Genomic DNA, 26,273 nt, shown 5'->3' with positions numbered 1-26,273 from the left:
CTGTTTTTTATCCAATCTGCTATTTTATTACAATTTAATAGTTCATCCCCTTTACATTAACAGTTATCATGACTAATTCTATATTTCCCTGAATCCTCTTTCACCTATTTCAATGTTTCTTCTCTTTTAACTCTATCCCTCCTCATCAGTATTTTGCTTTTGATTAGCAACTTCCTCGAAGTTGCTTTCTCTTCTATTGATCTTCCCCCCTTTTCTTTCGCCTTTCCCTTATTATGTCTGCTAGCCCTTCTGTCATCTCCTCCTTCCCCTTTTCCTCCTACTTCAGTAAAGGGTAGGATAAACTTAAACCTAAAGAAAATCACTTACTGGGAGTTTCCTATTATAGTAAAACTACATATATATATTGAAAAAAATACTCATGTTCAGAAACCATGTGTGGGAATGTAGAAATATGAAGCAGGTTTACTAAAACTGAAAGCTAGACATCATCCTACCTCTTTGCCTTGGTTAGGTGCTTTTGACTGGCTTATGAGGTCCCTGATGAGCCATAAAGCTTCTCTCCAGTAAAATCTTAATTGCTTTCATGGGAAGAAACCCTTTTCAATCCACTGAAGCACATGTTTCTAAGTAAGCATAAAGAGGAAAAATATATTTTAAAAAATTTCAGAAATGGATAACATCATTGTCTTTTTTAGGCTTTCACAGACGGAATTTTTTGGTCCTCTTTAAGAATAGCTTTATTTGTTCTTAAGTAGACTGGGAGACATATTTCTTTCCACATTCTAACAGAAGATGAAAGCAAGAAATTGAAGAAAAAGCACAGATATATTTGCTCTAAGATTTTTTCTCTTTCTTTTAGGATTACCACAACAATAACCACGGGAAATTTATACCAGGGTTTGTTCACATTATGCTATAATATGTTGAATTCAACACATTTTTAACTTCTAAAAATGTTTTTGATTAAGCAACACTGTGTGGCCTTCTCAAAATAAAGTCTGGTTTTTAGATCATTATATCCCCCAAACTGAAATGAAGAATACACACAAAAAATTGAATTGAAAATTACTGGAGAGCAGCAATTGTTTCTGCAGTTCAAGTCACAAAATTGAGCATTATATGAAAACTAATTAGGATATGTTAGGTACATTGAGAACATAATCAGGATCTGTGTCTGATTCAATATTCTGATTTAATAATGAGTTGACAAAGACAAAGTGACTTTGTTTCTTATGCTTCATTAGACTGATTTACATGTTCAATAAATATTTTCTAATGACACCATCTTTTGCTTTCATTTTTGTGTTTTCTTGGCTCTGCCAGATCTGCTTTTGATTAGAGAAAACAAGATGAAAACTTAAATGTTAAACACAAATGAAAAAAATTAAAACATAGTTACAGTTTTTTCGTAATTTCTTTTCAGAATCTCTTAGCAACAAGCTACTAATCATTAAATAATTAAAATTTAAAAATAAGACTCAACATTAGTTTATACTAGACCATTAATGTAGCTTTTTGTATTTAACTAGGTTAACATAAAGATACGAGGTTAAAACCTTTGAACTATTTATTCTCTGAATTTATTGTCTCAGTTCTAGGTTTTCTCTGAAAGATCTACAAATAGTGTTATTACATCTCAGTGATAATAGTTCTCACCTGAATTAAGTATTTAAAATGATTACCATGGTTCTTTAACCATGTAGCAAGGTTTGTGGGTTTGTTGGTGTTCCTAAGTAGTTATAATTTGTGAATTGGTATCAGATCTTAACAACAACAATACCAACAGCAACAAGAAGCAATGCCAATCAGTAGCATGCTTTCAAAATGAAGAGGAAAATTACAGTATTTCCAGAGATAAGATGATTACAAAGAGAATGTGTTTTTCTCTGAGCTTTACAATAAATTTCTAGCATATATAATATTCTTTTCTATAAACACATGATTTGGAGAAAAATAACACAGCTAAGTAAGGAAGGCTATTTAAGATCCCTTAAGCTCATTACAAAATAACAGTAAAGTGGCCTAATGAGGTATTCAACTAGAATCTATGATGAACTCTATGAAAATCAAATTGGTTTGAAAAGTCATAGAACCTAAAATTCAAGATATTTAAATTTTTTGTTTGTTATTGTTTGGCGGGGGTGAAGACAATAAATTTCAAGATATATTTCATTTCACAGTACAATTGTTATCATAATACAGATGAATGAATACTAAATTTTTCCAGAATAAGAAATGGAAAGTGGTACATTCCTTCCCTACACTATAAAATGGATTGTTCACACATATTATATACTTTTGATTGATCCATTAACTATCCATAAGAATCATTCTCTGTGATAATCGCATTGCATAAAGAATATAATTAGATTAACTGAAGTCTCTTTGGCTTATAAATTTTAAAAACTAATATTTGACAATTTAACCAACATAATTAAGAAGTCTGATATGCTATACAATATGCTACCTGTGGTACTATGTAACTATAAGATTATTATAGCTCTCACATATATGTACATATATATATAATATTCATCATATTATTATTTCATATTTAGTAATAACTATTTTTGTTTTTTATTTGCATATATGTATTTTTTCATATATAGTTACTTCAGTTTCTATGTATGTCTTCTTATCCATTCCTCTCTTGTTTCATATTCAATTTTTTTCAAGTCCAGTAATATTCTATTATATCCATGCACCTCACATTATTAATCCCTCCTGAATTGATGGTAATCTACTTTATTTCAATTATTTTGCTACTAGAATATACTATAGTATTTGGGTGTATACAGGTTTATGATTTTTAATCATTGTTCTTATGACTATCAGTAAAACATGCTTTGTCACTTTCTTTTCCAAACTGATTTTCAGGAAAGCTGAGGCAATTCTCAGCTCCTCCTACAATGATTTAATTTTCTTGTTTCCCCAAACCTTTCTTCATTTCTCGTTTTCCTTTTCCAGCATCCTTGACAACCTGATAGGTATGAGGTGGAACTTCAGAGAGGTTTCTCTAAGAACTAAAGTATATAATCTGGATTCTCTTTCTTTTTGCCTTCCCTCCCTCCTTCCTTCCTTTCTTGAATTTGGCTTCACTCTTTTTTTTTCTTAGCTTCTCTTTCCGGTTTGATATTATTCTTATTAATTTGTTGCTATTTGCCATGGTTCCTGAGGTGATTTTAGTGAGAGCTAAGATATTTCAGGGTATTTTCTTTGTTGGCATTTTTGCCTAAATTTTTAAATATTTCACTATAAATTCTCCACATTTTCTTCTTGGTATCTACTGATTATATTAAAAAAAAGACCCTTCAGACATTTTTTACTTTTCATCTGAATTCAAGAGAATTTTAGCTCCAAAAGCTTCATTTATTGTAAGTGTTAAAACTTAGGTTCATATTGCTTTTAAAAATGATCTTTTACTATGTGTTTTTCTTCATTAAAATGTTTTCTTCATAATGCTGGCCTCAGGAGAGGCAAACTGTTTCACTCTTACAGATCCTAGGGGAGAAATAGGCAATGTGCAATGTGTCAGTTATATTATAAAGTTTTATAACAAACTGGAGTGTCTAGGCTTTGTTTCCATTATTCCACTGACTCACTAAAAAAATTTTTGTATAAGAATATAATGACAACTATAATTTTGTCATACTTTATTACAATATTAACACAAATGTAATCACTTGAAACTAAATTAGAAATGAGAACACTGTGACTGTACATACCAGAATGATTTTGATGATAAACACATTCCAGTGCCTTTAAGGTATCAAATATTGATATTTTATGAATATTTTTTATCAAAAAGTAATGATTTGATACCATTTAAAGAAGAAATTATCCCTTTTTGAGAAGGGGAATGTGGTTTTGAAAATGAAAAATGAGGTTTGATGTATAATTAATTTGTTTTTATTTAAAAAACTAACACTTTATTTAAAATTCATCCTAAAAAATCATCATGATGGAGATAGATCTATAAAGTTATAAATCATTCTATAAATTTGTGATATATCTGTACATATCACATACATATTTATTTCAACTAGGAAGAGAAATTTGAGCTTCAGAACAATAATTTTCAATAATATTCTTAATTTTAAATGTTAGAATACTTCCCTACATTAAAAGGAAAATTTTGCAACTTTAGTCACTAAAATCTCTTCTAAATTTCTAGGGACTTTAGAAACTCATTTTTAGGATAAAGAATTTGCTTCTTATATAGCAAATAAATTCATTTGAATATTATTTCTAATTCATTTCTTCATTAATATAGATACCTCTATTCAACTTTACAAGTTTTTCCTAAAGAAAAAAAATTGAATTGACAAATATTGGACTTGGCAATGTGAAGTCATTTCTCTAGCATAAAGGTATGAAGGGCCAGTGGCCCTTTATTTTCAGGAGAACAGCAAATAAATAACTCACCACTAAATGAAGACAGCATGTGAATAAGAATCATGCAATTCTTTGTCCTTAATAGCTAAAGATTTTTTGAAGTATCGTAGAAAATTATTCAGTCAGAGGTTGAATATTAATGAAATTATATCATTCATTGAATCAGAAAACTTGTGAAGAGAGAAACTTTATTGAATTTGCAATTAACATAGGCAGGAAATTCTGTCATAGTTGTCCATAATCTCAAAAACTATTGATCAATTGTTTCTAATTTTTTTCCATCTATCACAAATACACTGGTCAGCAGGAGAGGTTAAAGGATGCAATTGGGGAGTTATATTTCCTGCCCTAGTCTACAAGTATTTATTGAGATACAATTAACATATGTAAAATAAATAGGGGACAATGTACTACAATATAATAGCATCAACAAGTAAAAGTGCTTAGTACAGTGCCTATCAAATAGCAGTCACTTACCAAATTTTCAATAATTATTTGAAACTCTTTTAGCAGGATACTGAATGTCAATTTTGCATGTAAGAGAGGAAAAAAAATCATTAGCACTTAGCCCCATGATCTTTTAAGACCGGAGTGAGACTTTAAATCTCACTCTTTAATTTCTTTAAAGAATCAGTTGTACCTGTTTTTAAATTACTTGTTTTCTCCATGACTTTAAGAGAAAAGATCTCATTTGAGAGAAGTTCAGAACTGAGGGAAATGTTGAGTTTGATTTGGAAGTACATTTGGGATATCAAGAAACAAGAGAACATTGGGACTAAGATAGTACAATTGGTGAAGATTGCCCCTATGCATTGTATAACTGCCTCTTTTCAGTGACAACATGAGACAAGGACAAGGACAATATAAAGTCTGAAGGAAAGGGTATCTAAATTTACTATTTAGTGTGGTTTTACCATTTGTGAGAATAGGTATAGATTATGAAATGCCTGCCCCAACTGAGATCATATCCTATGTTGTGTGTGTGTAATCACATATATACAAAACAAAATACATATCTCCATACACATATATATTGTGTTTATGATATATTGTATAGATATATGTGTGTTGCCATATATATATATATATATATATCATTTCTTTTAAAATTACATCTATAATAATACCTGAATATTAGTTTAAATGCTGCCTAGATCAATTTTTCATTTGATTGATCATAACTGTTCTCATTTGCTTCCTTATTGGAAAATTGAGAACTACCAAAGACAAAGAGGCAGTAATGGGAAGATTCATGGGCAAAAATGAAAGAGTACTGAGGAAAAGATATTCTCTCTGATTGGCAATACTTGCTTTTCTCCATGCTCCTGAGGTACCTGAGTATCATATTGATCTTTTAGACACACACACACAAACATACATAAATTTATATCTGTTTTATATATATATATATGTATATATATGATTATATTAGTTATGATTGCACAGGTGTGTGTGTGTGTGTGTGTGTGTGTGTGTGTGTGTGTGTGTGTCTATATGTACAGGGAATCAAATGCTGGCCTTGAATTAGGAAGACTCATCTTCCTGAGTTCAAATGGATCCAAAATCTCTAACTGGCTGTGTGACCCTGGGGAAGTTACTTGAGCCTCTTTCCCTCAGTTTCATCATTTGCAAAATGAGCTGGAAAAGATACTCCAGTATCTTTATTTTTAGATTTTTGCAAGGCAAATGGGGTTAAGTGGCTTGTCCAAGGCCACACAACTAGGTAATTATTAAGTGTCTGAGGCTGAATTTGAACTCAGGTACTCCTGACTCCAAGGCCAATGCTCTAGTCATCCCTTCAGTATCTTTAATAAGAAAACTCAAAATGGTCTTACAAAGAGTTAGAAATGACTTAAAATTACTGAACAGCAAAAAACAAGAACATATAGAATCATATTGAACACAAACACAGCTATATAGAACCTTCCATTAAGGGGGAAACACTGAATTTGAAATATTCTCTTAGGGTAAACTGAGTCAATTATTTATCTAATGATACAGCTAAGGTTGCTTTCTCCATTTTCCTCCACCAAAATCTTCAATGAAAATATCTTTGTATGTGTTCAAATCAAGAGCAGATATCTAAGAGTGGATCATGTCTGGTGGAGAGTCAAGCTGAATAGAACTATATTCCAGACTTCAGGGTGAAAGGATATGGAGTTAGAATTACTCCCCCCCTCTCCTCCCATATAACAATAGCATTTCCATTTTCCACAAAGTTTTATCCTTAGACCCCTGGATATACATGAGAAATTTTTTTGAACAGGGAAATGATATTCAGAAAATGTCCTCAAAATCCCATGACCTACATATGCATTATACCTCAGTTTCATAAAGGATTAGTTATAATTTGATCACAATATGACCTATAATTTCTCATCATCTATGATTAAGAAATTTATGATTCCTCTTGTCTATGACTGCCTATCTTTCCATCTTTATTTATAATTTATTCCTATCTGGGAATTCACATGACAACAGTATATTATATATATATATATGTATTAAACAATTCATGTTTAATATACATATATATATATATTTGTGTGTGTATTCTATTAAAAATCAAACTAGATAGCAGACTAAACAAGATGCAATTCCCTTCCTACTTTGAGATTGTTATTGTTTGAAAGTGGTGGCCACAGTCATGAAAAGGAATGGATTGACTTTGGAATTTTGAATTTGAATTGTTGAATTAAAATTCCATTTTTAATAATTGAGGAAGTTAAGTCTCAACTTGGCTAAGGTTACATATTTGGTGACCTTTGAAGCCAGAATTTGAATTAAGTATGCCCCCCCCATAAACCCAGTGCTTTTTTCTGTTGAATCAGAAGGATAAATGAAAGACAATTTCAAGTTTTCTAAGTCTTGATAATATCTTTGACAGAAGTAAGAATTTAAGATCTTGGTATTGATGAATAAAGAGGTATGTTGAATTTGACATGACCCAGAACTTTGAGTGAAATGTCAAGTAGGAAATTGGAATTACAATATTAGAGTTTGGGCAAGAATCAGCACTAAGTTCTGAAAGTCATTAGCATACGGATAATAGTTGAATAATGAAAATGGAAGAGCTCACCAAAAAAAGTGTAGGAATCATTATTTTCCATTTTTACATTCTCTGATGGCATATTAGTAGGCTGTAAAGGAGCTTAGAAATAATCTACTTCAATTCTCTCATTTTCAGATGCACAATTGAGTCAAATAGACATTGAGATGTTCCCCAAAGCATATGATCTTTTTTTAATTGACAGTTTTCTTTTCCCCCAGTCTATTTTTCTATTCACATCACCATTCTATTTCTGCTTTGAACACCATATATAGATAATGAAGTTTTGAATCTTTTATTTATGCAAATACAAGACTTAAAGAACCACTTCACTAATAAATACTGTCCCTGTTCAGATTTTACTTCTTCCCAATCTCTCTTACCCTATATGAATGTTTCAGAATACAGGATGAAAAGGTGCTGAGTTGCAAAATAGACCATCTTATAAGGAACTTCAAGTAGGACAGTTTGGTTGTAATAAAGAATGTATGAGGAAACATTGCACATTTTTATACAGTCTGGAAAGTTCAAAAGGAGTTACACTGTAAAGGAATTTAAAAGCTTTTGGGAAGGAGTCTTACTGGTTTCAATGAAATTAATAAGAAAGCTATTGCAATAGCCTATATAAAAAGTGATGACCAAAATGAGAGTGGTGATTGTGTTAATAGAAAGAAGACTTTAGATGGATACAAGACATGCTGTGGTGGTTAAGACAAAAATTGATGAAATAAAAGAATTGGGGTTGATTGATAATGCAGAGTTGAGACTGAGTTCCAGATTTTAAAGAACAGTGGTTGGTCCTTTGATTCCCATAATGGAAGGAGGTGCTATATCAAAGGGGGCTGTTTATTTAAACAAGAGTTATTGTTCAGTTGATTTTAAAAGGAATAGTTATAGCTTTCAATGCCTCTTTTCCAGTCTGTCAAATATTTTGGATCTCTTCAAACTCTCCATCAGAAAAAAAAAAAACCTTCCCAACTATTTTTTCTAGGTAACTATGATGACTGCTGACATAAATACTTCTAGCCATTCTACTTTAGTGCATCCCTTCCCTTTACAGTTTCCCTCAAACTTTTATTATCTTTTTCCCTATTAGAATGTAACATCCTGGGGTGGCTAGGTGACTCAGTGGATAAAGCACTGGCCCTGGAGTCAGGAGTACCTGGGTTCAAATCCAGTTTCATACACTTAATAATTACCTAGCTGTGTGGCCTTGGGCAAGCCACTTAACCCCATTTGCCTTGCAAAAACCTAAAAAAAAAAAGAATGTAACCTCTTTGTGAGTAGGGACTGCATCAAGTGCTGCTATTTGTATCTAGAGGGATTATTCTCTTCTGTTTCTCTCTCTCTCTCTCTCTCTCTCTCTCTCTCTCTCTCTCTCTGTCTCTCTCTCTCTGCCTGTCTTTCACTCTGTTTCCCTATATCTGAATTTGTGTGACTTTCTCTATTTCTCTTCCCCCCTCAAAAGTTCCAATTTTAAGAATACAATTCTTTAGGAAATAGTATCACTGAAACTAACGTATAACTGTGGAAGGATGCAAGTACAATATAGTTTGTTTAGTTATGAAAATATTTCCCAGTTCTAGATTGAGTGTAAAAGGCATACTTTGTACTAAAACCCTGAAGTAAGTGGTTCAAAAGCCCTATCTTTTTACATATTTTGATAATCAGTACAATAAATAATTCTAACTGGTCAGAAAAAATGAAATAAAATTTGAATTAATTCTAAAGTAAATTTGATTCAAAACATTTTTGAAATACCTATTCAGAACATAGCATGGTAAAAAGTCCTAGAGTAGATACAAAGATGAAAACCTTATATCTAATTATCTAACAATCTAGGATAATTTTTTAAAGCCAATTTTAAGGAATGAAGGTGCTTTTATAATAATTTTTCTACAAATACTAATAGTTACCTTAGGTATTATTTAGTGGAAGTTACCCAAGATACATAAAAATGAAAACAAAACATTAATATCTTATGAATATACCATTTTTCTCAATGAGCAATTACAGAATTATTTTAAAATTTGTCTTAGTGATTCCTCAGAGTTAACAAAATTTTATTACAACCTTAATAACATTTTCTGAACATTTCAGGAGTATGTTTTCTTTAGACCAGAAACTTCTAAACTTATTACTTTTTTATGATGCATCTTGATCAGAATTCAATTGTATCTCCTAAATATATGTGTATATATATATTACAAAATTCTAATATATTAATGTTACATGGATAGAAAGTAGAAATTAATAAGAGATAAAATAGAATATTTTACATTATTTTATTTTGCTTCATTTACTTTATTAAAAAATGCCACCATTTTTGGACAAGGTATTTATGTGGGACATAGTAATTGTTGTAATATCTGTTGAAGAAGTAGAATAGGGGGCAAAGAGGAGGAGAGAAGAGAGAATATAAACTGGGTTCCTAATGATTACCTGCTATCTCACTTGCTTGCCTGATAACTAGAGAGGAACCTCTGTAGTGGATTAATTGTAGGGAAATGGCGGCAGCAGGAGACATTGATTGCAATATGGTAAAATAGTTTTGAGAATATTCATTTGTAGTATTTTCTTTGAGCAGTCTGATGGATTATCTAGGTACACTTTAGTTGCAAAAATATTCTAATTGACAGATGACAACAGAGTGATCAATCATCTTCCTTTCATCTTCTTCTAGAAAGAACTCAAGTTTTTTCAAATTTGGCATATGCATTTTTAAGGATTCCTAAGTGAACTTATGATAATTATAATATTTTTCACTAGATATCTCATATGCTTCAACTTTTACAATCTTGCGTGACTGTTGCAATCAAACAATAATTCCTGAGAATTCCAGTGCTTTTCTTAAGGATGAAAGTGCAGATAAAAGAGTGCTAAATTCTCACATTGAGACAGTTTGACCTTTTAATAAAGCTTTTAAGGAAAGTTACTGATAAGAATATTTTACACTTTTCACAGGACTTGATCATTGAGACATAAAATTGTGACAAAAGTCCTAAACTGAATCATTTAGGTACCTAGATTTAAAGAATAGTCCTTACAAGATCTCTCACCTAGTTATTAAAAAAGTGAGCAGTAAACGTGACCAATTTTGAGATAATTTTCAATAATGAACAAACAAAAACAGGATAAACTTTTCTAGATGTGAAATTCATTTGTCACTCATAAGAAAAGTCTTTGACTGGAGGGAAAAGAAAAAACATATTTATTATTATCTACCATGATCTTCTCAAATATATTAATGAAAAAGAATGAAGAAGAAAAAGAAATATTAAATCTCAAGAATGCTTTTCTGTTAATTGCTTTGGACATCAATCTTTAAGGAATAAAGTTAGTGTAAGGCAAAGGTTTGGTCACATTTATCCAAATGGTTTTAGGCATGTTTTTCTCCTATTGCTGACCCACACTGTGAATTTTAAAACAAACAAAACAAAAGTCTGTATTTTTACATTGTTTTATTCAAGTTATTTTCATAATGAAGAAAAATAGACTTGCTTGTCTATATAAGGAGAGAGAGTCTAAAATAGTGAATCAGATTCCATAAAGTCAACATAAAAATTAGTTTATTATTTTGTCTTCCTACTTCATAGAATTTCCAGAACTTACCAAACACTTGCTAATTGCTTACATTTTATTGTATAAGACTAAGATCAAATGAGTTCTCATTTATTTCTATCAACTGCATTCTCTATTTAAAGGATTGTGAGATTTATATAGATGTAAAGGGACTTAGTTATCATTTAATCAAATCTCCTCATTTTATAGTTGAAAACATGAGGTATAGAGAGGTACTTGATCAGGACCACAAAGGTCAAAGTGGGAAAGCTGATGATCCAGAGCTTTTGATTCTAAATCTTTTTTTCCATAAAATTCATTTCATTTCCAAAAGAGTTATGGTAATTATCTTTTATGAATTTATGTGTTCTAATTATGAAATACTAATATTACTAATGAAAATATTTTTTTATTTTCTTGAGAACTATTTTCTTGATATGATTTTCTATAGAATTTTACAGGTGTTTTTTGTTTCACCTAATAATACTAACCTCTCCTTTCATACAACACCACCTAATAATACTATATCCAAAACACAAGACCTAAAATGACTAAGGTTTTAAACTTTTGCAATCCGAGTATTAAAATGAAAATGTATGTTTAGAATCTTGCTTTCAAAATGTGTGTTCAGATAGTATTGCTTTATCAAACTTAAAATAATGCATACATATTTATTAGGGAAAATAGATAAGCACTAGAAAGTCAGTTTAAAAAAGATTTCCAGCTGCCAGGAAAGCTAACATAGTTTATGCTTGTATGTTCATTCAAATAGTCCAATCTTGCTTATTTTTTAATTAATTTTAAAAAGAAAAGCAACATGACTATGTTTTCTAACCCCAAAGTCATTTAGAAGTAGCAAGAAGAGATAAGAGCAACCAATGTTTATAATATTGAACTATGAGAGCCAACAAAAAGGAAAGACATAACAAATATAATAAACATGGCTAATTCCTTCAACTTACCTTTTTTCCTTTCTCTTTATTCTTGAACTAATGAATGCTACTAATGAAAATCCATGAAAGCAATTTGACGCAGTTATGTTGACTATAAAATATTTATACTATCTAACCTTAAATAGGCTTTCACTGACACAAAACAATTGTTTTAGTCATTTCTTATTTATTCTTTATCTTTTCCTTCAGTGCATCTTCTAAATTCAAGAATTCTACATTAATCTTAATCCTATTCTAGCATTCTCTAACCAGATGACATTATCTCTCATTCAGAGTAGAAAGATGATCTAATTGAGTGTGAGGTCTCTGCTAGTATCCCTTATAAGTTAAATTAAGAAGTCCCTGGAGAAGCTTCAAAATCCCTGTCAGAAAAGGTCACTCCAACAGAGCAATAGTAGAAGTAATAGCCCAAATCCATCTCTCCAATTAGTAGAGATTTGAACTAGTCAATTAGCCACTTCAGAGAGACTTCCCTATTCCAGTTAGCATGAACCAGGACCTAAGATTCAGGTTCCTCATTTCATATTGCCAATGCCTGTCCTGCTAGATGCAGGTAAGAACCCTAAAAAATTATAAAAACCATATTAAAAGACTTTATTGGTGAGTCAGAGGTGCCCCTCTTACCTCTAGGAATCTAGGAGGGTTTTGGGGTCTATCAAGGAAGACAATGGACTTGTTTCCATTCTTTTCTCTGACTTTCCTCCTTTTGTGAGTATCTTTCCTCAAAAAACTAGATCAATTTACTGTTGTTAACTTCATGTTTCCTTGAATTGGATTATTGGTATTTCAACTGTCTTTGAGTCTGTATTAAGTCAGTTTTAGCTCAGCATTCCTCCTTTTTGACTTAAGTATCCTGATTTTCTCTCAACTCATCTTTTCATTGCTTCCAATCACTTAAAGAAAATATGGTCACCCTACTGTTTGACAAAACTAATACTTTTACTTATGCTCATCCCATGTCCTGCAGTTCCTCAATCATCTTATTTTCAATCATCCCCTTTCATAGGCAGGTAAGTGGCTCATTGGACTGAATCACGAAGAACTTTACATTCAATGTCAGACTCTAACAAACTCTTAGCATATCACTTAGCATCTGTTTGCCTTTGGTTCCTCATTTGGATAAGAGGGGGATAATAACAGCATTTACTGTTACAGTTGCAAAGTTTCCAATGAGATAAGATTTGTCAAACACTTAACTGTATATGTTAGGTACTATAAAAGGGCTTATTCCCTTCCTCATACTTCCCCTTTTTCATACAGTTTAAATTTCTCATTTTATGACTTCATACATGCCTAAAAAATGCAGATTTCCCTAATCTTAAAAAAGTTCTCACTGGTATTACCTTACAATCAAATTATTCTTTATCCTTCTCTTCATTGCCAAATTTGAAGAAAATAGCAATTTGTTACATTCATTTCTGTTGGCCTTCATAACTAATTCACATAAGTTTTGTATTCCAAAGTAATTTAATGAGCTCTTTATTGCCAAATCTAATGACCTTTTTACAGTGTACATTTTCCTTCACTCTTTTCATATAATTCATATGGTATTTTACTCTCCTTATTCCTCACTTGTTTGACTTCTATGATACACAATTTTATGGACTTCTACTCTCTGACTACTTCTCTTTTGTCAACTCTTATTGTTCTTTCTTTTCCTTAAATATTTGTGTTCTTAGGAAATTACCTTGGTTTTCTTTTGTGTCTCCAAACTCTCCCTGGAATTTTCATCAATATCCATAATTTCAATTATCATGTTGATAGGAGTAATGCTTAAATGTATATCTCGATTGTTGAGTTTATTTCCAGTTCCTCAAAATGAAGTTTCATGAATGACTCACCAAAGGAAGAAAGATGTTCCAGAGTAAAAATAAAAAAGTGGCTGAAGAAATTTCCAGGATCAGAAAGTAGCTGAGGAATAGTGACAAATTATGGAAAGTCAGAAAAAAGGACTAGGAGAGGAATGAAGATGTCTAAACTGAGTGCTTCTTCAAATTGAAGGTTCTAGGAGAAAAATCTTTGGGAGAAGAGGACCCATTAAGGGAGAAGAACTTTTCAGGCTGAGAAGGTCACAGTGCCAAGGTTACTAGTTATCAAGGGAAACAGTTAACTTTAAGTCACTTTATGAGGGAGGACACCAGGACTTGTTAAAGGTTTCTTACAGAAGTCTAGACGAATCTTCTTACTTGGTATCTCTCACATTGATTCTCTTCATCCTCAAAACCATCCTAGTTTAAAGTAATTAAAGTATCCACCCTGATTTAAAACTAAATCACATCTTGTTGAACTATTATAACCATCCCTCTGATAGATTTTTCTAACTCTGCTCTATTGCACCTCTATTTATTAATCACATAGCTGCCAAATTCATCTCCTTAATCTTATCAATATAATAGTTGAATCAAAATATTTTAGTGGCTTTTAAAAAAAACTTATTTTTCATTCAAGGTATGGTCCAACAGTGAGTACTACTAACCTGAGATGTGTGGAATACATCATCCTACCCAATTTTGATTTTTCTTTTTTTTCTTACCTTTGTACTAGGCTTGCCTTGAAAATAATTGAATGGGTTTCTTTCCACTAGGCCATCACTTCTTCAAGGACAAGAAGTATATTATTATACTATTTTAAATATTGTATACACAATATGTTACTCAGATTCTTGCATGTATTATACAATTTAGCTTGTGTTTATTTTATTGAATATTCAGTCAGAATCAGAAAAAGAAAAGAAAAAATATGGCCTTTGCTCTCAAGGATCTTACATTCTGATGGCAAACAAAACAGATAATTAACTTTGTACAGAATAAATGAGAGCTAAAATCAGAATGAAGTTATTAGAAGACAGGGGAAGTCCTTAATTAAAAGGTACAATTTCAAGTGAGTCTTGAAGGAAGTTATGGAAGCCAGTAGGTAAAGATGATGAGAGAAAAATTTTCAGGTACAAGGAACAGTCATTTAACAGGCATGGAATTGGGTGCAGCTAAGTGGTGTAGTGGATAGAGCATTGGCCCTGGAGTCAGGAGGAACGGAGTTCAAATCCAGCCTCAGATACTCAATAATTAAGTGACCTTGGGCAAGTCACTTAATCCCATTGTCTTAAATGAAAAATTGGGGCAGTTAGGTGGCATAGTGGATAGAGCACCAACCCTGGAGTCAGTCCTGAATTCAAATCCAGCCTCAGACACTTAATAATTACCTATGTGATCTTGGGAAAATCATTTAACCCCATTGCCTTGTAAAAACTAAAAAAAAAAAAAAAAAGCATGGAATTGGAAAATAGAGCCATGTGTGAGAAAAACCAAATAGTTTTTGTTACATGAAAAGGAGTAAAATGAAACAAGATACACAAGCTAGGACAAGAAAGAGGATAGTTAGAAAGATATCAGGTCATAAGAATTTAAAATGCATTGTAGTCTGATCCAGAAAACATGTTTTAGGATCCATAATGTTCCAGGCACTTGCTAAACACTTAGGGATGCAATTAATTAAAAAAAGACAGGTCCTGCCCTTGAGGAACTTTAATATAGGGGAATCTCAACTGGAAAACTTTATAGTTGGTCTAAGAAATAATAGGGAACCATTGGAGTTTATTGAAAAGTGGGGAGTTAAGGGGCGGAGTCAAGATGGCAACAGGAGAAGAGCCTCTCTTAGGGGGTCTCTCTATATAATATTTCAAAAATTAAAAAATAATGACTCTAAATTTTCAAGAGACAGAAAGATCCAGTGAGGCAATTTTTCAGCCCAAGGCTTCCTCAAAAATAGTGGAAAGACTCCACTCCACGGGGTTAGAGGGTGGACCTGCCAGAGAGAAGAAACTTCAGTCTTCCAGAGGCAGTCCCAGGGTGCCTAGGAGTATGGCAGCAGGGGAAGTTTCCTGATCTAAACCCTGGGGAGCACTGGGCACATCTTGGAATATCAGCCCATGGAACCTCTGCCAGAGTGAGCATGTGAAATCCAGCCCTCAGGACACTCGATAAGCAGTGGTGACCAAGGCAACCCAGATCCAGGAAATGGAAGCAGGCAGAGCTGGGAAACAGGAGCCACCAGGCAACTGAGCATTGAGTACTCAGGCTACCAAAAGTAGGGGAGTGGAGAGAGACTTTGGAGGTCTGTCCTCTGTACCTGGAACAGGACTCTGGGTCTCTGAACACATTCAGATCCTGATCTCAGTCTAGGCTTCCCATAGAACAGCTTCTCCCCCCACCTCAGTCCTGTGAGAGAGGGGTTCATTTGTGGCCATTCACAGACCAGAAGGGAAGACAGAGCTACACATACTGAGACCCTTGTGGGGGGGGGGGTCTGTGCCAATAATACTGAAAAGCTCAGGAAGCACCCCCAAGACCAGACACAGGCTGGGGAAATGAGTAAATGGAGAAAAAAGAGGAACACTATTGAGAAATACATTGTCTACGATTCCAGGAGGGATCAAAATACTCTGTCTGAATATGAGGAAGTACAAGCTCCTGCATCTAAAGACTCCAAGAAAAACAGAAATTGGACTCAGGTTATCACAGAGCTCAAAAAAAGTTTTTAAAATGAAGATAGAAGAAAAATTGGGAAAAGAAATGAGAGAGATGCAGGAAAAACATGTAAAAGAAGTCAGCAGCTTAGTCAAGGAGATCCAAAAAAATACTGAAAAAAGTAACATGTTAAAAACCAGCCTAGGTCAAATGTATAAGACAGTGAAAAAAGTTATTGAGGAAAAGAATTCTTTAAAAAGCAGAACTGGCCAGAAGAAAAAAGAGATAAGAAATCTCTCTAAGAAAAACAAATCCTTCAGACTTAGAATGGAGCTATAGGAAGCTGCTGACTTTACAAGAAGTCAAAACACAATACTTCAAAACCAAAAGAATGAAAAATTAGAAGAAAATATGAAACATCTCATTGAAAAAAAAAACTGATCTGGAAAACAGACTCAGGAAAGATAATTTAAAAATTATTGGTATACCTGAAACTCATGATCAGGAAAAGAGCCTTGACATCATTTTTAAAGAATTCCTATAGGAAAATTGCCCAGATATCCTAAAAGTAGAGGACAAAATAGAAATTGAGAGAATCCACTGATCTCCCCAAAAAAGAGATATAAAAAGAAAGAATCCCCAGGAATATTATAGCCAAGTTCCAGAACTCCCAATTCAAAGAGAAAAATATTACAAGCAGCCAAAAAAGGCACAATTCAAATATTATGGAGCTGCAGTCAGGATCACACATGACTTAGCAGTAACTATATTAAGGGCTTGTAGGCCTTGGAATATATTATTCCATAAGGCAAAAGAGCTCAGAATGCAACCGAGAATCAACTACCCAGCAAAATTGAACGTCCTCTTCCAGGGAAAAGGATGGGCTTTCAATGAACAAGGGAAATTTCAAATGTTCCTGTTAAAATGGCCGGGGCTGAACAGAAAGTGTGATCTTCAAATACAGGAGTCAGGTGAAGCATAGAGAGTGGAGGAGTAGGGTAAAATATAAGGGACTTAATGATGATGAATTCCTGCATAGAAAAATGATACTGATAATACTCATAAGAAACTTCTCATTTAATAGAGCAAGTAAACGGAGATTTTATAGATGAAGCACAAGGGAGAGCTAAATTTGAAGATATAATATATTGTAAAAATGGCCTAAAAGGGAAATGTAATGGGAGTAAGAGAAATTATATGGAAGGGAAGAAGGAGAGGGGGAATGAGGGAACCTTTGTTCTCATCAGAGGTCACTTGGAGAGGAAACAGCATATATAATCAATGGAGTACAGACATCTAGAGTAAGAAGGAAAGAAGTGGGACAGGGGCAAGGGGGATGTGAGTGACAGAAGAGAGGGTGGACCATGGGGGAGAGTGGTCATATTTAACACATTTTCTTTTTTACTTCTTGCAAGGAACTCAGATTGGGTGGCCTGTCTGGGACCACAGGATCAGGTGGTTGTTAGGTCTTAAGGGTGTTATGTTGGCTCAGGATCTCTTGGCCCCAGGGCCAGTGATCAGTCTGCTGTGCCACTCAGCTCCCCTACAGCACATTTAAGAAGAGGGACAGAGTAGAAGGAGAGAGAAAATATAGTGTATGATAGTGGGGAAATATGAATGAAGGGAGTTGCAATTAGCAGTGGCAACAATGGAAAAATATTGAAAGTCATTGAAAGTCCATCCTTTTCCCTGGAAAAGTTTTGCTGGGTAGTTGATTCTAGGTTGCATTCTGAGCTTTTTTGCCTTCTGCAATATTATATTCCAAGTCCTACAAGCCCTTAATGTAGTTGCTACTAAGTCATGTGTGACCCTGACTGCAGCTCCATGATATTTGAATTGTGTTTTTCTGGCTGCTTATAATATTTTCTCTTTGAGTTGGGAGTTCTGGAACTTGGCTATAATATTCCTGGGGATTCTTTCTTTTTGTATAGCTTTCTTGGGGAGATCAGTGGATTCTCTCAATTTATATTTTGCCCTCTGCTTCTAGGATATCTGGGCCATTTTCCTGTAGGGATTTTTTAAAAATGATGTCAAGGCTCTGTTCCTGATCATGACTTTCAGGTATGCCAATAATTTTTAAATTAACTTTTGTGATGGACTTATCATAAAGAATGTGATCCACCAGTGACAGAGCTGGAGGTGTTGGAACACAGACTGAAGCACATTATCATCATCATCATCATCATCATCATCATTATTATTATTATTATTATTATTATTATTATTATTATTTGTTTTTTGCAGGGCAATGGGATTGGGGTGACTTGCCCAGGGTCACACAGTTGGGTGACTGTTGGGTATCTGGGGCCGGATTTGAGCTCAGGTGCTCCTAACTCCAGGACCAGTGCTCTGCCAATTGTGCCACCTAGCTAGCCCTATTATTATTTTTTAATTTTAATTTAATTTTTTTCTCTTTCCTTTTTTATTGCTCATGAGGATCTTTATTTTTTGGGGGGATAGTGGTATTAGGTTCACTGTTAAACAAGAATAATTTAGTAATTCATCAAAATGTCATTTGTACAAAAATTAAAAATATTATAAAAAAGAATAAAAAGAAAAGTGGGGAGTCATATTCAGGACTTGTACTTTAATAAGAACCCTTTTGGAGTTGAATAGAGGGTAGATGACTTGAGGAAAGAATTGAGAGGGGAATATCAATGAGAAATCTATTGCAATAGTATTGAGATATAATGAGTCTTCATTAGGGTGACATCTATATGACTGTATAGAAATAGGTATATATGTTATGAAGGTAGAAATGACAATAAAGGGAAACAAATGGAATATTTAGATTAATTTCAAGAAAGGATTCAATCATGAGAACCTGGGCAAGTGGGAAGATAGTGGCATCTTTGACAGCAAGAGGGTTGGTATTCAGTTTGAACACATTGAACTTAAGGTATCTATGGGAGTATCCAGTTCGAAAATATAATTAAATATAAGAGTGGATGGAACTCAGAGAAGAGAATGGAGATGAATAAATAATAATTGATCCTGTAGGACTTGATAAGAAAACAAAGTATAAGATCATGGAAGGAGAAGAATAGAGAGAACAGGGCAGAGCCTTGGAGGAATTCCATAGGAACAGAGCATGACCTAGTTGAAGAGTTTGCAAAGAAGACTGAGATGAAGTGATTAATAAGATAGAAAGAAAATCAGGAGAGAACACTGTCACAAAAATCTAGAGAAAATGGTATATCAAAGAGGAGGTGATCAAAAGATCAGAGGTTTCAGGAAAGAAAAAAGTTGAACTCTAAGCAAAAGCCAATAAATTTTATAATTAATAGATCTCTGATGATTTCTAAAGACATTAGATATAATAACTCAAAATGTGTAGTAACCTGAACCCATTTAGTATGTGATTAAATAGCCCCAGAATTTATAGTAAAACATTGTTAAGACATTGCAGATAGAGAAAATTATGTTCAATACCACAGGTTTAAAAAATTCAGTCATGTGTATATTTTAGAAATATTGGTAACTCAAAAATTCTTTGAGTCTTTGAAGTTTTAATTTCTTCAACTATTTTGATTCAGCTATTCAGAATAACTCATTTTTCTGAGAGATCTGGAAAGCCAAGGTTCTATCATATTTGATTTATCATTCAAAAGTGAGACTGGTCCCCTTCACATTATTTAAACTTTTTTGACTATCCTAGAAGATTTCACTTCTGTCTCCTAACCTGTATATTTTCCCTGAAAATACCCTATATGACATTCATATGCTTAGTGTAGCACAATAGGTATCAAGAACAAACCAATTTAGAGATTTGGTACTCAGTTTCTTGTGAGTTAAACAATTACTAGCTGGAAGGTGAAGAAGAGGTGAACAGATGCTGAAATGCTTCCTATAGAGTTGATGTTATCCCAGGATAATTATTCAAAAGTGAAACAGAAGGATGAATTTCATTTCAATACTAGTGACCTGGACTGGTGCAAGAAAGAAATTGGTCCATGAGTAATCTAGTCAAGTTTACTCAGAGTTCATAATATAGACAGCTAATTTCTAATTTCAAAATGACTCCAGTATTATTTCTAAAATTTCATTCTTTATGACTGAATAGATTATTTAGGTTCATTTCAAATAGCATGGGGAAATAGGACAATTCTAGAATGTCCTGCATAAAGCATTGAGTTTGGGGATCAGTGACATAGTTTTAAATTCTATTTTGGTCCCTTATTAATCATGTGATCTTGGGCAACTCACTTAATAGGGATATTTGATTTAACATTTAATAGAAAGAAGATTGTTTAAATCTTCTCTCTAACTTTTATTACCCAACTGATTGAGCCTAAGTTTTCCTCTCTATAGAATGCTTATAAATAATCTCAATACTATCTACTTCAGAGGTTAGATATCACCTGGAATAACTAGATTTAGAAAATCTACTTTAGGCATCCAAAATGAGGGATTTGTGTCTATTTTGAATTCTATCTGAAAAATATTTGGGAATTTTAATAGAACTTTATATCAAATGAGTAGCTGAAAATGTGATATAGAAATCATAAAAGCTAATGAGATTTTTAAGTTGCATTAATAAAGGTATAATATCCAGAAATAAGGAATCCATGGAAGAACAAATGGAGTATTATGCTCCCTTCTGAGCATCAATCTAGAAAGAATACTGATTAGCTAGTGAGTTCCCAGAGTTGACCAATAGGTATGATAAAGACCTATGTTGATTCCATATGAGAATCAGATAAAGTAATTTGAAGATATTTGTCTAAATAATAAAAAGGAGGCACAAGTACTCTTATGAGACAGCTAGTGGCACAGTACATAAAGCATTGGCTTCGAGGTCAAGAGGACATGGATTCAAATCAGATATTGACTAGTTGTGGAACTCTGGCCAAGTCATTTAACCCTATTAGCCTCATTTCCTTTACTGAATCTTTGCCAAGGAAACTTCAAATAATGCCATGGAAAGTCAGTCATGACTAAAATGACTTAACAATAAAAAGTTGTTAAATGTATTAAGTATTAAAAGTGAATTGATTTAAAAATGTGATGTGAGTGATTTAATATATTATTTATCATTAGAAGGCAAAAGTAGCATTAGTAAAATCTTCAAAGACTCCATCTACAGTAGTGAATTTGGAAATCCACAATTTAAAGGGAAAACAATACATATGGGAAGGTTCAGCAGCAGTCAGATGGAAGAATCCCATGGTTAATGAGACAAAGTGACAAACCAGATATTAATACTTCTTTAATCTAATTTCCACTGACAGAATGTTATCAGTAATGAACCCATTAACAGTGGCAAGGCTTTTGGTGGCAAGGACTTTGCTAGTTCTTCAGTAACTGTTACCGAAGCACCTGTAGAAACAGTTGTAAGTCCCCATATTTAAAGGAATTGATTTCTAGGATGTAGACTGGGACACTAGTGTTGATTCCCAATATTCAGACTTTAAGGTTCCTGACGTCTTTATCATGATCTGAGGGTAGTTGGCAGTCAAAATGGCAGTGGTAGTGATGAGATTGGTAGTTTGACTTTCCCGGCATATGTTGCTTCCTCTTTCTCTCTTAAAATGTTTTTCATCTTTGGTGTGACTTGCCTATAATATGTTTGACAGTTAGTTGTTAGCTAATAGAAATGATTACCTCTTCTCTATATTAGTTGCTTCCCCCCAAAATTGGATTGGAAACAGATGTGGTACTTCAGGAGGCACTGCTCTTTACCAATGTCTTGAACTCAGAGTTCTGGCCTATCTCCATCTAGAATTTAGGGAGGAAACTCTGTAGGATATGTTGGAAAGCTTTTTTTTGAAACTGGCTAAATGTCTATTAAGTTTCCCTAAAGTTCTGTGATTCTCTGACTATGAGGAAAGTGCCTGATAAACCATAACATACTATATAATTATGTGGATAATCAGCATTTATACTCTTTTAACTTGCATTTGGGTGACCACTATGCCTTCACTCAGATTCTAGGATTAGTAGTGTGATATTGACTGAAGATATTGGATGAAGATTATATGCTTCACTTGTGTGTTTGCTCCATGATAAAAAGTTCATATTAACTTAATATGAACACAATTAAATATTAACACATATTAAATTAGTTTTCAAAAGTATATATTGCTATAGAAAGATTAACTGGTAAAAAAATGTTGTTCCATCTAGCAAATTCTGTTAAAAAATTCTCTCATAGTTTATACAGATTCCAGAGTAAAGTTAATTTAATCATTGATACTAATAAAATGAGAAATCTACAATGTTTAAGATGTGTTAAAGCTCACAAAATCAAAGAGTAGTGTTAAAAAAAACCCTGAGGCTAACACATATCCCCTTTACTCCCCCCAATGAATCATTGCTTTTGGGGAGCTTATTATATGCTCAAATATTGGGAGTTTAAATTGGCTGGTCTGCTATTTTTATAGAATATGCATAAGTTTTTATCAAAACCCTCAAGACAAAAAAATGAATCCTTCAGCCAATCTGAAAAAACTTCCTACTCAATCTAGCTCCTTAAAAATAACTTTTGATGGGGTTGCTAGGTGGCGCAGTAGATAGGGCACTGGCCCTGGAGGCAGGAGTACCTGTTCAAATCCAGCCTCAGACACTTATTAATTACCTACCTGTGTGGCCTTGGGCACGCCACTTAACCCTGTTTGCGTTGCCAAAAAAAAACCCTAAAAAAACTTTTGATCGATTAATAGTCAGACACTTTTTCATGCCTAGTTCCTGACTCTGATTAATGCAATAATATCTATCCTCACCCAATTAAAGAAATAGAGGTTAAGTTGTACAATGTATTAGCATTAATTTGCATCTAAGAATATGTTTCCTAAATTGAAAAATGGACAAAATAATATTGATATTTACATTGCAAGGTTATTGAAGTGAGAAAAATAAGAAGCACAAATGGGAGTAAATAATAAAGATATGAATCAGAGTAGCAAATAAGGAAACTACTGCCAGTGGAGACCTAAACAAAATATAAAAGGAAGTAGATATTTTTGGTTGTAGTAGTTATAGCTATTGTTGATGTGATAGTGGTTGTTGTTTTGATGTTGTATCTATTTAAAAATACTTTTCAGTTTTATCATTTTTATGAATTTATTGAGAAATTAAAAATTATCTTCATTGAAAAATAATCCCCTAATAAATGATAAGATTACAAAGTTAGGTTATTTAAAGACAACATTTCCCCCATTGTGAGAACTCATTATAGCTAAAAGGAATAAGTTATAAAAGCAAGAAAAAGACGTATTTCATCATATAATAAAATAATTGATCCAGGTCTAGGAGACCCAGGATATTTGAGAGTTCTGGACATCAATGAAAAAAGAGAAATAATGTTTCAAGGGTATTTTTTTAAATAAAATCCAAGAACAAGAAAGGACAAGGATTTGATGAGGAAAACAGTTATTACATGATTGACTGTGATCTTAGTTTTAATTCAAATGAGTCCATAAATGTTGTCAGACAAAGAAAGACACTGTTCTGTGGAATCCTGTTTTGAGTATGCAAAACCTCTCAGCTTAAATATAAGATCAGGTTAATTGACAAATTTCATAAACCAAAGTACTACAGTTGTTTCTAATACTTTAAATCTCACTGAGGGGACAACATCTAAATCAATATAAAAATATTATGTACAATATCAGAAGATAATTTAAGTACCTGGATACAGCAATGTAAAGAGAAGTATTGATTACAAGGTCAAGCATTAAATTGTCATGTGACCTTAGGCAAATCACTTAAACTGGATTTCAGAATTATACAAAATAAAGGTAGAGATGAAATAGAATTCTCTAACTTGTAAAGTCCCTCCTAGATTTAAAAAATATATATATCACTGAGATTAAGAAAAAAAAAAGCAAAGCTAAGATATTATTGGTTTTATGCTTAAATATATGTCACTTCATAAATGCTGATCAAATTGACTCAAAAAATAGAATGTAGCAAAAAATGTTTTGAAGACTATCAAAGTACAAATGCTAATCTAGTCTTTAAATTTTTTTGTCGTTAAAATTGTTTGTGATATATTTTTAAAAAAATAAAAATATACATCATAATTGTGTGAATCTTTTAGAAGTTTAATTTTACTTGGAAATAAATAATTTGTTGATTACAGTATGGCATGAAAGTTATTTGCTTGCTTTTAATCTAAAGATCTATCCTATCTAGGGTGCAGTGAGGTGATGCAGTGGACTCAGGAGTTGTCAATCCACAGTTGTGAAGGAGGTCAGGATAACTGAACAGAAAGAAATAACAGTGAACTGTTTACTGGCACTTGATTCACAACCCTGTTGTATTAGAGATGAATTTCTAGGTCAAAATTCAAGAGCAAAAAAAAAAAAGGAGATCTTTAAGTCGATCAGGGACCTGAATCATAGCTTCAAAATTAGGATGAACACTAGCAGCCAAGATAGTGTAGAGAAACTAGGAAGGTCCCTCTGAAATAACCTTAATGAAGCTCCTGAACAGACAGCAAAGTGATAGCACCCACAAAAAAGAGAGAGTGAAGCAACTTTTTAGCTTGAGATAACTTAAAGGCATTTCAATAAAATTCTGTCTCCCAAAGGTAAAAAAGGAAATGCACCCTTGCATATTCAAGGGAACTGGAAAGTCAGTGGGAGACTATTTACCACAGTGAAGTTTAGTTACAAAAACATCTGGGTCTTAGTTCAGCACCCCAGCACCCAGATATGGAAGGCATACCTCAAGATCCAGAATGCAAGTGCAACAAGCAGGACTAGGTGGCTTTGCCCTAAAACAGGGAACAAGCTGGGAGCATCTGAGACCCCAGTGCAGAAAGCCAAGGACTAAACCCCCCAGAAACTCAACCCAAAATGCTTAGGACTGTGCCCTCTCTGCTTCAGGAGCAGAGCACAACTTTAAAAATAAGCAAACATTCTAGAAGAATGCTAACCATAGAAAGTTACTATGGTGGCAAGGAAGATCAAAATTCCATCTCAGAACAGGAAATCAGAGAGACAAAAATGCCTACATATAAAGCCTCAAAGAACATTAAAAATTGGTCTCAAGGCCAAAAAGTCCATTTGGAAGTGCTCAAAAAAGGATTTTAAAATACAAAAATAGAGAGGAAGAAGGAAAAGGTGAGAAAAAATGAGATATATAAAAATTGGAAAACACAAAAAATTCCATTAAAAATTTTTTTTAATGGTTTTAAAAGTAGAACTGGAAAAAGGAATGTGAAAAGAAAACAACTCCTTTAAAAATAAAGTTGACCCATAGAATATGGCACATCAAAGTTATCTGTAGAAAGTAAATTCTTAAAAATTAGAATTGGGCAAATAGAAACCAATGATACTGTGATACATCAAGTATCCATCAAAACCCAAAAGACTTTATAAATAGAAAAAAATAAAATATCTCTCAGGAAAAATGACCAACTGGAAAATAGAACCAGGAGAGGTGATTTATGAATTATTTATTATCTGAAAGACTCAATCAAAAAAAGCCTAGAAAATATCTTTCATAGGGCAGCTGGTTTGAACAGTGGATAGAGCAACAACCCTGGACTGAGGAGGACCTGAATTCAAATCCAGCCTTGGATACTTAATAATTGCCTAGCTGTGTGGACTTGGGCAAGCCAATTAACCCCATTGCCTTAAATATATTTTTAACAAGAATGCAACACTAATAAAATTTAAAAAAGAAAATATCTTTCAAGAAATTATCAAGGAAAACTATTTTAATAACCTAGAACAAGAAGGCAACATAATCTTGAAAGAATCCACTAATCACCTCCAGAAAGAAATCCCCAAATAAAAACTCCAAGCAATATTGAAGGGGCAGCTAGGTGGTGCAGCAGAAGAGTACCTGCCATTGAGTCAGGAGGGCCTGTGTTCAAATATGGCCTCAGACACTTAATAATTGCCTAGTTGTGTGACCTTGGGTATGTCACTTAACCCTGTT

General features: G+C 33.1%; 1 long non-coding RNA gene across 1 annotated transcript in view; it reads right to left on the bottom strand.

The window, feature by feature from the left end:
* Window positions 1-26,273, bottom strand: part of LOC141498145 (uncharacterized) — a 143,968-nt gene that overhangs the window by 106,797 nt on the left and 10,898 nt on the right. The window contains exon 2 of the long non-coding RNA XR_012471570.1: window positions 456-584. This is a non-coding gene — a long non-coding RNA (uncharacterized LOC141498145). The remainder of the gene's footprint in view (window positions 1-455; window positions 585-26,273) is intronic.

Source organism: Macrotis lagotis, chromosome X (genome assembly GCF_037893015.1).
Source record: "Macrotis lagotis isolate mMagLag1 chromosome X, bilby.v1.9.chrom.fasta, whole genome shotgun sequence".
In the NCBI taxonomy this organism is placed as follows: Eukaryota; Metazoa; Chordata; class Mammalia; order Peramelemorphia; family Peramelidae; genus Macrotis; species Macrotis lagotis.
Note: the sequence above shows the minus strand (reverse complement) of the source record. Positions and strands in the feature narration are given on the sequence as shown.